This window comes from Elephas maximus, chromosome 4 (genome assembly GCF_024166365.1).
Source record: "Elephas maximus indicus isolate mEleMax1 chromosome 4, mEleMax1 primary haplotype, whole genome shotgun sequence".
Taxonomy (NCBI): Eukaryota; Metazoa; Chordata; class Mammalia; order Proboscidea; family Elephantidae; genus Elephas; species Elephas maximus.
This window is the reverse complement of record NC_064822.1, coordinates 77,598,745-77,612,664: the sequence shown is the minus strand read 5'-3', so window position 1 is coordinate 77,612,664 and position 13,920 is coordinate 77,598,745.

Genomic DNA, 13,920 nt, shown 5'->3' with positions numbered 1-13,920 from the left:
ATTGCTGAACTTTTAGTTTGCAGGTGAATGCTTAACCACCATGCCATAGGGATCATAAAGCAAATAAAAATTCAATAGCTTAGGAAAAAAAAAAAAAGTAAGTTATGCCAAAAGTTATGTGGTTTGGCCAAAATTATACTCTGAAGTAAACATCTTCACATGGTTTCAATATTAAAAATAAGCAAAAATAAATGATCCAAATATTCAATACAAAATGAAATAAAGCAAGAAAAGAAATTAAATTTAAGGAATCCAAGCAGAAGGACATTATATAGAGATTAAAATACAAAATGAAATTGAATTAAAAAATGGAATAACAATAAAATTGATAAATACATACAAGAACTGGTTTTTAAAAAAAAATAAGTCAACCCAATAGTAAATCTAATTTAGAGAAAAAAGTATATACAAACTCCGTTTGAAATGAAAAAGAGGATTTAACAGTAAATGGAAAGAAGATTAAGATCATAAAAGAATAAAAACCAACCAACCAACCAAACAAACAAACCCACTGCTATGGAGTCGATTCCAACACATAGCGACCCTATAGGACAGAGTAGGACTGCCTCGCGGCATTTCCAAGGAGCGGCTGGTGGATTCAAACTACCAACCTTTTGGTTAGCAGCCAAGTTCTTAACCACTGTGCTACCAGGCCTCCAAAAGACAATAATAAGCATGTAATTTGAACATTTCTATGACTTGTAGCTTTCCAGGAAAAAAAAGTATCAAAAATGACTCAAGGTAAGGAAAACTTTTTAATCCAATCATTATGAAAGAAATGTAAAAGCATCCCAGCTATCTAAAAAATATGTTTTAAAGTCACAATGTCTTTGAAAATTGTAAACTTAAATTGTCAAAGAACAGCTCATTTCAGTAGTACATACTTTGCTCCAGAGAAACGGGAAATCCCAGCAGGAGATGCAAGGAAGTGAAAAAAAGAGAGGTTGTAGCATTTATTCCTTGGTTCCCTTCTTCTTCTCTTCTATCCCTTCCTGAGGAGTTACCTCAGGCTGTATGAGACCATGACTGAAGGTCACAGGCTTTCTCAAGGTAGTTTTTGTCATTCTTTTATTTCAGGTTCTGGTAACAACTCCTCACTCTTTCACATCTAGGTGTATTAAAACCCCTAAGATACCACTGTTTAACTTGTGGGTTTCTGTACCCTCTGCTCACTTTTCTGGAATCATGACTTTATTAACAGTTCTTGGAATTATTTTAATCCGAGTATGTTATCTCACATACTTTGGACACATTATCAGGAGGAACCAGTCCCTGGAGAACGACATCATGCTTGGTAAAGTAGAGGGCCAGCGAAAAAGAGGATGACCCTCAAGGAGATGGATGGCACAAGGCTGCAACAACGGGCTGAAACAAAACAATGACTGTGAGGATGGCACAGGACTGAGCAGTGTTTCCTTCTGTTGTACATAGGGTCGCTATGAGTCAGAACCGACTCGATGGCACCTAAAAACAACAAAATTTCAATACCTATGTGATATCTATGATTTTTCAAAAAAGAAAAAACTTTAGAAGTTCTCTTTCTTTTTGAACAATGTCTTCTTGGGACTGCAATATACAAAAAAGATGAAAACAGAGCTTCTCTAGTTGAAGCAAGGACCAAGTACGAGAGACTTCCTCACAATGTTTCCTCCTTGCTCTGCACTAGTTCCTGCCACTCCTTCCTGAGCAGCAGCATAGACACTTCTGCAGAACTTCTCAGGCTGGGGAGCACAACCTGAAACCACAAACAAATAGATTAAAAATGGATGTTGAGCATCTCCTGTCTGGAGGGGGGATTGGGAGGATAGAGTGAGTTGGAAGCTGGTAAAACTGTCACGAAAGAAGAGACTGGAAGGGCTGACTCATTAGGGGGAGAGCAAGTGGGAGTACGGAGTAAGGTGTATATAAACTTATATGCAACAGTCTGACTTGATTTGTAAACGTTCACTTGAAGCTCAATAAAAGTTAATAAAAAAATGCAAAAAAAAATGAATGTTGACTTTATAGGCTGAACTGAATGATATCGCCATTTTTGCAGCTTGATGATCGAACATCAGCAATTTCATATGGTTCACCCTAAAACATTGGCTGAGTAGGGTTACAGCCTCCTTCTTTTTGTCTCTTGTCTTTTAAATAAACTTAGGACTTGAGAGCTATACAGCTGTTTGTTGTGGAAAGATAGGAGAATCCCAAGAACTTCATTTGTTTTTGTTGTTGATTGCTGCGGAGTCAATTTTTGACTCATAACGACCCCATGTGACTGAGCACAACTGCCCCATAGGGTTTTCTAGGCTGTAATCTTTATGGGAACAGATCTCTAGGCCTTTCCCCCTTGGAGCAGCTGGGAGGGTTTGAACCACCAACCTTCAGGTTAGCAGTGGAGATCTACCCTCCTCAAAATGTCTTGTTCCCACTTCAAGTTGGAAAAATTCACCTTGCTATATACCAGTGGGGAAAATATATATTTATCATAGCAAGTCAGCTCTAATGCTCATAATTAGGATAGTTTCCTTTAATTGGCTTTTAATAAATTAACAGTGAGAAATTTTCATAATAAATGAAAATTTATTATGATGTTTTATTAATGGATTTTAAACTTTAAGGAATGTCACATGATATTCTGAATACAGAAACAAATCTTAATAATATTCACTGCTAATGAGAATATCTATATGTATACCTATATATATTTCCTTTACAGATAATTTAATCAATGTCATAGTAGGGCATTTAGAATTAAGAAATATCCAACAGTCTTCAAAAACACTGATATTTGTACCAATGATTGGATTTCTTTAAATATGTTTAAAATGTGTTAAGGAATATCAGCCAAACTCCCGAGGGTGAAATAGAATCTTATTTCATGAAGTGTCTACAGATCAGAACAGTTAATGCTGTTGACGTGACTTTAAACTGACCTTTTGATGAAGAGAAAAATGTTGACAAAAGTTTTAATATGCTTAAATGAAAATGTACTTCATGTAGAATCTAATTACTAAAGTAACTGAACTGGAAAAGACTATGTTAGCTGAAACAGTAGTTAATTTTTCAGAAAGTACCATGGAATAAAATTACATTCACAAGTTAGGTAGAAAAAATAATAGTACCAAATATATGAAGCCCTCTTGGTTTTAAACATATTACTTTCTGTGCATGTAAATAGATGAGCAGGAAGGTGACTTTAGTACAGGTGCACTTTAGGTTTTAATTCATTAGCAATCCAAGAAGGAATAACAAATACTTCAAATAAGCTGTGCTTTTCATATCTGCTTGCTAATGAAAATTTAATTAACTATAGAACCAATTACAAAATTTTGTATAAAATGCTTCAAGGTTAATTTTTTAAAATGGAAACTAAAGCATTCAAGCAGCTTTTCTACTAGGTTTTCTTCAGAAAGACTTTCCTTCTTTCTTTTCCTTCACTTTTTCGTCATTATAAAAGTGAAGGATACATTAAGTATTTAGATCTTGAAAGCTAAACTCCTTTGTTATTTATGTATTTCATTCATTCATATATACACACACATATATGTATATATAGTAATTTTTTAAATACAAAATTATTTATTTGTTAATTTAGATAAATTGTTAGCCAAAGAGAGACTCTCTTCTACTTCATAGGCCCTAAGTGAATTATGGGGCCCTTTATAAGGCCATCACTTGCTTGTCAGGTTGTCTCACTGTGGTGGCTTGCATGTTGCTGTGATGCTGGCAGCCATGCTACTGGTGTTTCAAATACCAGCAGGGACACCTGTGGTGGATGGGTTTCAGTGGAGCTTCAAAAAAAAAAAAAAAAATTTTTTTTTTTTTTCTAGGCTAAGATAGGCTAGGAAGAAAGGCCTGATGATCTGCTTTTGGAAATTAGCCAGTGAAAACTTTATGGATCATGATAGAACATTACCCAACTTGCTTGCTTTGGACACATCATCCCCTGCCCCTAACATCAGGAGGGATCAATTGTTAGAGAAGGATTCTATGTTTGGTGGAGTAGAGGGCCAACGAGAGCAAGGGAGGCCCGTGGTGAGATGGACTTGCACAGTAGCCACAATGATGGACTTGAACATGGCAACGATAGCAAGGATGATGGAGGAATGGGAAGTGTTTCATCCTGTTGTACATAAGGTTGCCATGAGTAGGAGTCAACTCGATGGCATCTGTCTATCTGTCTGTCTATCTACCTACCTATCCATCATCCTGTCTTTATATGGCAGCCAGTATAATACTCAGAAGCTTAAGAAAGCAGATATCAGCCCAGAGTTTTAAATATTAAGTAATAACAGATATTACCTGTATGGTTTTTCAGCTTCGCAATACGAAATTTTTCTCTCCTTGAATTATTTCATGGATTGAACAGTAAAGCTGTTCCTGTGGCTCAGCCCCGACGTGGTCTCCTGCCCTGCTCCATCCCCATCTTTGGAGGCCAGCTCTATGGAACAGATTGGTCTCTGCCTACCTGAGGGGTGAGGTGATTATGATGGTTAATGTTATGTGTCAACATGTCTAGGCCACGATTCCCAGTATTGTGTAACTGTCCTCCATCTTATGGTCAGATGTAATTGCCCTCCATTTGGTGTTATTGTGTAATTATCCACCATGCTAAGTGTTGTTATCACAATTCTTTATATGTTAATGAGGCAGGATTAAAACCAAACCCAAAAACCAAACCCCTTGCTGTTGAGTAGATTTTGACTCATAGCGACCCTATAGGGAGGATTAGTGTGGGGTATATCTTGAGTCACCCACTTACTAAAGGGTGTGATTCAAGCCACAGTCTTATTCAACTCACACTCTTATTCAAGTCACTGCCTTACTGAAGGGGATGTGACCTGCCTCCAGTATGTATGGTTGGCAAAGCTCTCTCTCTCTCTGGATCCTGCATCTGGCTCATCATTATCTTTCCTCCAGTTCCTGGGACTTGGTCCAGCAGCTTGTTATATGACCTGTCGATTCTGGAATCCACCAGCTTCCACAACCCCGTGAGCCAGCAGCCTGCAGTCTGACCTGATCTGCCAGCTTCTGCAGCCCTGTGGGCCAGCAGCCTGTCGTCTGACCTGCTGATTTGGGTTTGCCAGTCCCTGCAACCACGTGAGTGATAAGAAGTCTCCAGCCTGCTGACTCACCCATGGATTTGGGACTTGCCAGCCTCCACAACCACTTGAGACATTTCCTTGAGATTTATCTTTTTTTTTTTTTCTTCTTCTCTAGAGAATCCAGCCCAAGACAGTGACCATCTTCCCTTTTTCATGCCTGAAAATTGGGAGCAATGGCTCTCTGTTATAATATTTCCTCCTTTGTTTGTAACATAAGAAGTAGACTTCCTCTATTCTTTAATAGAAATATTATAAAGAAGCAAGTACGTAAAATGCAATGGCATAGAACAAGACACAAAAACTTTAACAGATATCTCATGCTTTTGTTCATTTTTTTATTATTAGGTTTCTATTGAGAATTAGACTGCACTAGACTTATGGTAGCAATCTTCAAAGTGGACTACGACTACCTTTGGGCATTTGCAAAGAAAGTTAGGGGGATTATTTTGTACATATACTTTTCCTAAAAGTTTCTACATATACTTTTCCTAAAATAGATCTTCCTAAGAACTCTCCGACATATTCAAGCAGATTCTCTTTTGTCACCTTCCTTTTCATAATAGCTTTACCTCCACTCTATAAAAGAAGGGCACATCCCTCACACAAACCTCATCTTACTATGGTATATTTTCCCAAGGTGTAAAAAGTCCTAGGGTGCTTAGAAAAGCAACACTTGAGTATTGATTGAGTGTTGTCATGTTCTGAATACGTTTTAGAGTGCAGTAAAGGAAATGACTTTGGCTCTTCCAACACCTTGAATGTTGTTGAAGGATGCATCATTCTTGAAGTAGAGTGCCTTGAGAACAAGGGTTTCCTTTCACACAATTAAAGATAAACAGTTCTTTTTAGCTATTTCCAATAGTCACCCGCAAGCTGTTCCATTAGCTTGAAAGAAAAGCACCTATGAAGAGCCAAAGAAATAAAGATTAGGTTGCTGATTCTTTTACATGTAACTGAAAAGTATTCTGAAATGATCAAATTTTTTAAGATTCTTCATGACAATGAACAGTTTATGAGATCGCTTTCAGACTGGAGTTCATCATTTGCTAGTTAGATATTATTTCCTCAAACCATTTCATAAAATATTTATTCCAATTTCAGCCAGCCTAATTTTTTTGTCAATAAAATATTTTATATTTTCTACTACCTATTATCCAATTGTTATATATAATCTAGCTAACAACTGGATTAGGTAATTTTTAGCAGTACATATAATTTCTTTGATAAAATACATAGGATGTTTTGACCATGGATTTTTATTTTATTTTATACATAATTAAAAAAAATTATACCCCAAAGCTGAATAAAGGAGTTTAATACATGCATGCATACACACTTACCAAAGGAACACTCTGTCTGATATCATACTCCTCACTTCATAAATAACTCATAATTTTAGTTCCACATAATTGTGCAAATTAAGAAGTAGACATGGCATTTCATCATATTTTCAACTTATTAGAAAATGGTGAAGTTAAATTATGTTAGCTATAAAACATCTTAGTCTCAATAATTGCTATTAGTATGTTACAAGATCTGACCCTTAATTTATTTCACAGTGACTTAAATATTTCTAAAAACATACATTAACACTTTTATTTAAAAGTGAAGACTTCAAGTCTGATTTTTTTTCTGGTCTAGATGATCAGTTTGACAGTGAGGAATGGCTTTGCTTATTAAGTTTATGATAGATGTTTTCCATTAGTTAAATGAGTTAATTTTTCAACTCCAGGGTTTTGATAAGATAAACCAAAGCAAATTGTCTTAGTCACCTAGTGCTGCTGTAACAGGAATACCACGAGTGGATGGCTTTGAAGAACAGAAATTTATTTTCTCACAGTTCTGGAGGTTAAAAGTCCAAGTCAGGGTCTCAGCTGAGTGAATTTCTTTTGTGAGCTGCTCTCCTAACTTCTGGAGTTTGCCAGTGAAACTTAGTGTTCCTTGGTGTTGTATGATGTCCTTCTTTCCCCTTTGTGTATTGCTGTGTCTATTTTGGAAACCCTGGTGACGTAGTGGTTAAGTGCTACAGCTGCTAATCAAAAGGTTGGTAGTTCAAATCTATCAGGCATTCCTTGGAAACACTATGGGGCAGTTCTACCCTGTTCTATGGGATCGCTATGAGTCAGAATCAACTTGACAGCAATGGATTTGGTGTGTATTTTGCTCTTTTTATAATTCAGAAGTGGCTAGATTTAGAATCCACCCTATGCTTGTATTAACAACAGAAAGCCCCTATTCCCAAACAGGGCCATCTTTACAGGTATGGGGTTAGGATTTCAACACATGGTATTAGGGGATATACTTCAATCCACAACATGTATTTTTTTTTTTTTTTTAAATTATTGCGTTAACAATAGCATGTTGAATTTAACATTTCAATTTCCTCCAAGCTGTTTGAGCACACTGGATTAACTAAGATGCATCTTAGTGAAAAAGTCACTGGCATAATAGAGTCACTGGATGAGCTGGGGTAAATTGTGTTCTTTCTCCCAGAAACTGAGAATGTTAGTGGACTCTAATGATGGAGTAACAAAGCCCTTTGCAAATTAGTTGATTTCTTACTCTTTACTTTTAATATAATAACTTTTATAATAAATTACCGAGTGATTTTTTAATATAAAACTCAGAAAGACTTAAAGAACTGAGTGGTATTGTTTTAAGAAAACTATTCTTTCTCATTCACTTATTTGACCAAGGTTGCTCAGTGCTTATATCTGTAAAGTAAAAAATTGAAATAGATTTGATGCTGAATCCTCTATTTCTAGCCATAAGTAATACTCATCCATGGATACATACACTAATTGGAAATAAAAGTACATTATGAGGAAAATTTTTATTTTATTTTTAATTTTTAATAATCACTAATCAAAATTTGTGGGGCCCTGGTGGCACAGTGGTTAAGAGCCTGGTTGCTAACCAAAATATTGGCAGTTCAAACCCACCACCCACTCCTTGGAAAACCTATGAGGTAGTTCTGTCTTGTAGGGTCACTATGAGTTGGAATGGATTCGATGGCAATAGGTTTGGTTTGGTTTATTAAAATTTATAATACATTCATGTAGTTTGGAATAATTATATACAGAAGATTTTTTTTAAATTCTTAGATCTTTATGAGCATGGGAAAAATCATATACATATTTTTGTAACAAAGACATATGATAGAGTAATCAATAAAGAATATCTAAAAATATGCCACATTAGAATAAAATTTGTTGGTGAAATGAAGTAAAAAATGTTCAAGGAGATAAAAGAACTACACAAAATTAGGAAAATATTTGTTTATTTTTTAAGTGGATAAACCTAGTGTATTTAGGTTCCACTGGTAGGTAGGAATTGACTCGACGGCAACAGGTTTGGTTTTGTTTGGATACTTTTTAAAACTTGACATAAATACCTTATTTCAAAATGTCAATATTTATAATATGTTGAAATTATATGAAACCATTGAAACTTCTTAGGACAAACCTTAAATGCCAACTTAAAAATGTACAAATGTTATATAGTTTTCCAAAATTCTTTTGAGGATTTTAAGGATTTGTCATCCTTAGGGGACCATGTTCTCTTGATAACAACTTTTAAGGTCTTTTTATCCAATGCAGGAACTACTCTCCCCTAGCAGGTGGTCAAACTTTTGCTTCCAAGAGGAGGCTGTATAAAGGCCTTCAGGAATATCATCACCACATTAAGAATCAACTACTTTGTTTAATACGCAAGGCCTTTCAGTCTGCCCCCACCTACTGCTCCAGACTTGTCTACTACTACACGCTCTGGTCTCCAGCCAAAACTATATTCCCACCACACCAATCTTCTCATTGTCTCTTTGACAATACCAGAAATTTTCATACTTTGATGTCTTTGTGCACTATACGTCTTAGTTATCTAGTGTTGCTATAACAGAAATATCATAAGTGGGTGGTTTTAACAAACAAATTAATTTTCTCACTGTTAAAAAAACAAAAACAAAACCCATTGCCATTGAGTCAATTCTGACTCATAGCGGCTGTTACAGGACACAGTAGAACTGCCCCATAGTGTTTCCCAGGAGTGGCTGGTGGACTTGAACTGCAGACCTTTGGGTTAGCACCTGAAGGCTTAACCACTGTGCCACCAGGGCTCCAAGACAGGTGGACTCAAATCACCAACCTTTTGGTTAGCAGCTGAGTGTATGAACTGTTTGCACTAGGTAGGAACCCCTCCAGGAGCACAGGGTTCAGGCAAAGTTCAACACTGTCACCATCCACCCTTGTCTAGCAAACTTTTGCTGAACTTTCAGTCCCTATTACTTTTTTGCCAGCTTGTCACAGTCAGGTTCCCCAGGAAGCAGATTCTGAGAAAAATTTGCTTGCAGGACGTTTACTGGGGAGTACTCTTGAGATCAGCACCTGTGGGGCATGAGTGAGGAAAAGTTTTGGTTAGGGTGAGCTTCAGCAAACCAGATCTGGCCCATGGCTTGTTTTCATATGGCCCTGAACTAAGAATGGTTTTTATATTTTTAAAGGCTTGTTAAAAAAAAAAAAAAGATGTGACAGAGACCAATAGTATGTGGCCTGCAAACTCCAAAATATTTGCTATCTGGCTCCTTCAGAAAAAGTTTGCCTACTCTTGGCTTAGAGGGAGCAGTTGAACTGAGATGCAATCGCAACAAAGGCCCTGGCCAGTGCTACAGGAAGCTTGGAAGCTGGAATGATGGTGGAGTTGTCCTGAATTAGTGCAAGGAGGCTGAAATTTCCAGCATTCATTAGTCAGTTGTTGAATGTGAGCTGCCCCTGGGAAAGGCCTATGACCTTGGGTGAGGCAGCTCGTGTCAGCCTAGCATAATTCCCGGAAGCTGGAGGAAGGAGTGCTCCAGTTCTGGAGGGAAGAGTGGTGAAGGGTGATGGAATCTGGATAGCATCCAGTACCCAGACTTCCCTAAAGAGAGTTTGTTACTCTTCTCTTTTCTCCTGCAGTACAGTTTATGACTGTACTTGTCAGGTAGTTAGTTCTTTACCTGTCAGCATCTCCTTCTCAGTCTTAAGGTGGCACAAATGTTTAAATGCTCAACTACTAGCTGAAAGGTTGGAGCTTCAAATCCATCCTGGAAGATAGGCCTGGTGATCTGATTTTGAAGGACCATAGCCTTGAAAAGCCCTGTGGAGCATAGTTCTACTCTGCACACACGGAGTTGCCATGAGTTGGAATTGACTCCATGGCAACTAACAACAACTGGGACCTGCTCAGAAGAAGAAAGAGTGTCTTATTTCTTTTTTGTATTCCCAGTGTCTCCACCAGGGTCTGGCACAAACAATAGTCTCAATAAACACTAACTAAAGAAAGGTGGCATCGGTGGTTCAGTGGTAGAAATCTCACCTTCTATGCAGGAGACTTAAGTTCGATTCCTGGCCAATGCACCTCGTGCATAGCCACCACCCATCTGTCAGTGGAGGCTTATGTGTTGCTGTGATGCTAAACAGGTTTCAGCAAAGCTTCCAGTCTAAGACAGACTAGGAGGATAGGCCTGGCAATCTACTTTCAAAAATCAGCCAAGGAAAATCCTGGATCTCAATGGGCCGATCTGCAACTGATCACAGAGTCATCATGAATCAGAGGCTGACTTGACAGCAGCTAACAACAACAATAACAAATGAAGAAATAGTCTTGCTTTTCATAACTCTGAGAAATAGAAAATAAACTGTGCAGGAGTTCATAAAATAAGTCATTTGAAGGGACTTTTTAAATTCAGATTTCTTGTAAATCAAACCTTAATTTGTTTTCTTCAAACGGATATGAGTGGATTCATGATACTTGAATGCCAGAACAGTAGAATGTCTGCTTCCAATCACATTATTGGGATTGGAGGTGATTCTCCCTCTTGCTGCATAAGCTACCCTTATCTGCGTTCCCGACATTTCTGACATGTGGCAGCAACAGTATGCATGCTTCTGTCAACTAGGGAAACATCCCCCTTCCTTCCCACTTTGAGGAATCTGACTTTAATTAGCCTCACCTATCTCTACCTTTAAAACCCAAACCCCACCATCTCTTGCCATTCTGGGACAAGCCAACTTAATTCATCTTTTCTGCATCTGAATCAGAAAAAAGCTTTTCATTTAATTCTAGGACAAGGGATCTCAGAACTCAATACCCTGTTCCCCACAAAGGAGAATATTACTTTTTCATTTTTTTTTTTAAAGCAAAAGGAAATGATACTAATTTCTCAACACCTCACTCTGTCAAAATTCTTTAAAGGGTGGGAAACTAAACACTGGAAGTTTCATCATGAAATAGCAATAGTCACCACTCTCTACAAAGACACTAGTTTTATTGACATGTAATTATTCCTCTGTTACCATAGCATTGTACCGTCCAGATTTTGAGCTTCTGGAGAGCAGGGATCATAACTCACATTGCCTTTCCTGGGGTGCGTTTAGGACAATGATTGGTGGAATAAACTGAATGAGAGTAAATTCTTTAAGTCATGGTCCAATGCTATAAAACAGTATATGGGAAAATAAACAGAAGTAAGAATTATTTTACTTATTCAAAAGTAGCATAAACTTAAAGCCCCCTAAGGCCAACTGAAATAATCCCCCACAATTTATGCTGGGCTCCACCAGTGGCTGGTCCACTAACTCAGCTTGATTCAGAGCTTTCCATGTTCTGAAGCCCTTTGGAAAGAGTTCACTGTTGGCATCATCTGAGCCAGAAGCCCGTGGAAACTCATCTGGGAGAAGGCTAATAAAATAGGGTGGCAATGCAGGCGAAGAGGGGGGATGGTCTCATTTGATACATGACATACATAGATTTCTAAGTCTCTATTTAGATGGGGAGGGGAGGGCAGAGGCAGATGGGTTGGGGGGAAATCTACCTGCATTCCATGGCTCCATAAAATATTCCCTCACCATAACCATACCATCCCAAACACCTTTTGACTTTGTGCATCAGAGCTGGATTTTACTTATATGCTTAAAATGTACACTATATTTTTTGAATTTGGCTATAGCAATGACCAAAATATTTTCTATTGCTACAGTATTAACTGTGCAAGTGCACTATATTCCACGGAATTCACATATCTTGGGGTAGATGTAAATTGACTGTCTAACAGCAAGTCTTGTGCTGTCTGTTTTTTGTGTCAGAAACTGCAGGGCATGCCAAGAATACGTACCGTTGTGTGTCAAGGGCACCAAAGCATCTCCAATACCTATTTAAAAAGTGTCAAATTATTTTCTGTTATACTGTCATTTCCCAGAAAGATATCACTGATGATTTTAGAGCTAAATTCCTTCCAACATGGCACTCTATTTAAAGACAGATGGGTTCAGAGTTTTGTAGTTTTGCTTTTTCTGACATATGCATTGACCTATAAAAATTAAAAATTTGAAAAAATGAATTGTTCAACAACTTCCTTCTGCTAATTTTCTTTACCATCTGGAAACTAGGTAAGGCAACAAGATAGAGATGCGGAAAGTTGAGGATGAGAATGAGGGAAACTGGAGAAGCAGGGAATTTATGTACTCTTATGTGAAACAATTTTATAAAAAAATTGTTACAGTTTTGTGCAAGTCACAGGAAAGCTATGCTACATCTTAGAGGTCAGATTTTCATAATCTACTGGCCTAGTAAAAAATATACTACCTTTCTAATAAACCGATTATAACTATACCCCTCATTACAAGTGCTGGCTTCTTTTGATCTCTAACCCTGATGGCGTAGTGGTTAAGTGCTACGGCTGCCAACAAAAAGGTCTGGAGTTCAAATGACCAGGCGCTCCTTGGAAACTCTACGAGGCAGTTCTACTCTGTCCTATAGGGTCACTATGAGTTGGAATCAAGTTGATGGCAATGGTTTTTTTTTAATCAATGCATTGGTACCAGTGACAACCTAAGAAGCCAAATACCATTTTCAATCACTCCCTAGACAAAAACACGGATAATTTTTCTTTGCCAGTTCCAGTTTGTGTTTATCTTGGGGAATTCAGCCTCAGACCCACGACTGGCATTTCTCACCTGTTCAGAGCATGACCTACCCAGCCCTCAGCCTGAGTCTTACTACTACAGACCATTTACAATTATATAAACTGGAGGTGAAATGTGTGGCTTTCTGCCTGGGGAGTAAGAGGAGGAGAGAAAAATTGCAGAGAATTATTTCAGTTCACTTTTGAGCTCTTTAAGTTCATGCTACTTCTGAATAATTTTTTACCTGCATTTATTTTCCCTAGTTTTGTGTGCGTGTGTCATTGTAGTTGTTATTTTTGGTTTGTTCCCTTGCCTCTCTTGTTTAAATTATTTATTGACTCCTGTATCTATTTTCTTTTACTCCCCGTTTCTTTTGTCCTCTCCTGAACATGTCACCATTCTACTAGCTATAATACGTATCTTCTAAAAAATTTGTTTCTTGCAAACTGCGAGTTGTTATTTGTGGCATCACTTTTTCATTTCTGCATTTGTTATTGTGATATGAATTGCGTTGTTTCTTCCTCTTTGCTAACCAACAGCATGCTTTTAAGATTCACTCATATTGCTCCATGAACACCTATCTACCCCTTTACTTCCAACTGGCTATTCCTTGTTGTGCAACCCCCACCTCTATCTTTCCACTCACCAATGGTGGACTTCCAAATTGCCGCTAAGACCCTGCCACCACAAACACCCCTGAAGTGAACATCCTTGTATGTGTTTTCTTCTATGCAAGTGTTAGAATTTTGGAAGGAAATACATTTAGGAGTGAAATTGCCTAGGGAACTGCCAGAAATTCAAGTTGGATTCAGGAGAGGATGTGGAATGAGGGGTATTGTAGCTGAGGTCACATGGGTCTTGGCTGAAAGCAGAGAATACCAGAAAGATGTTTA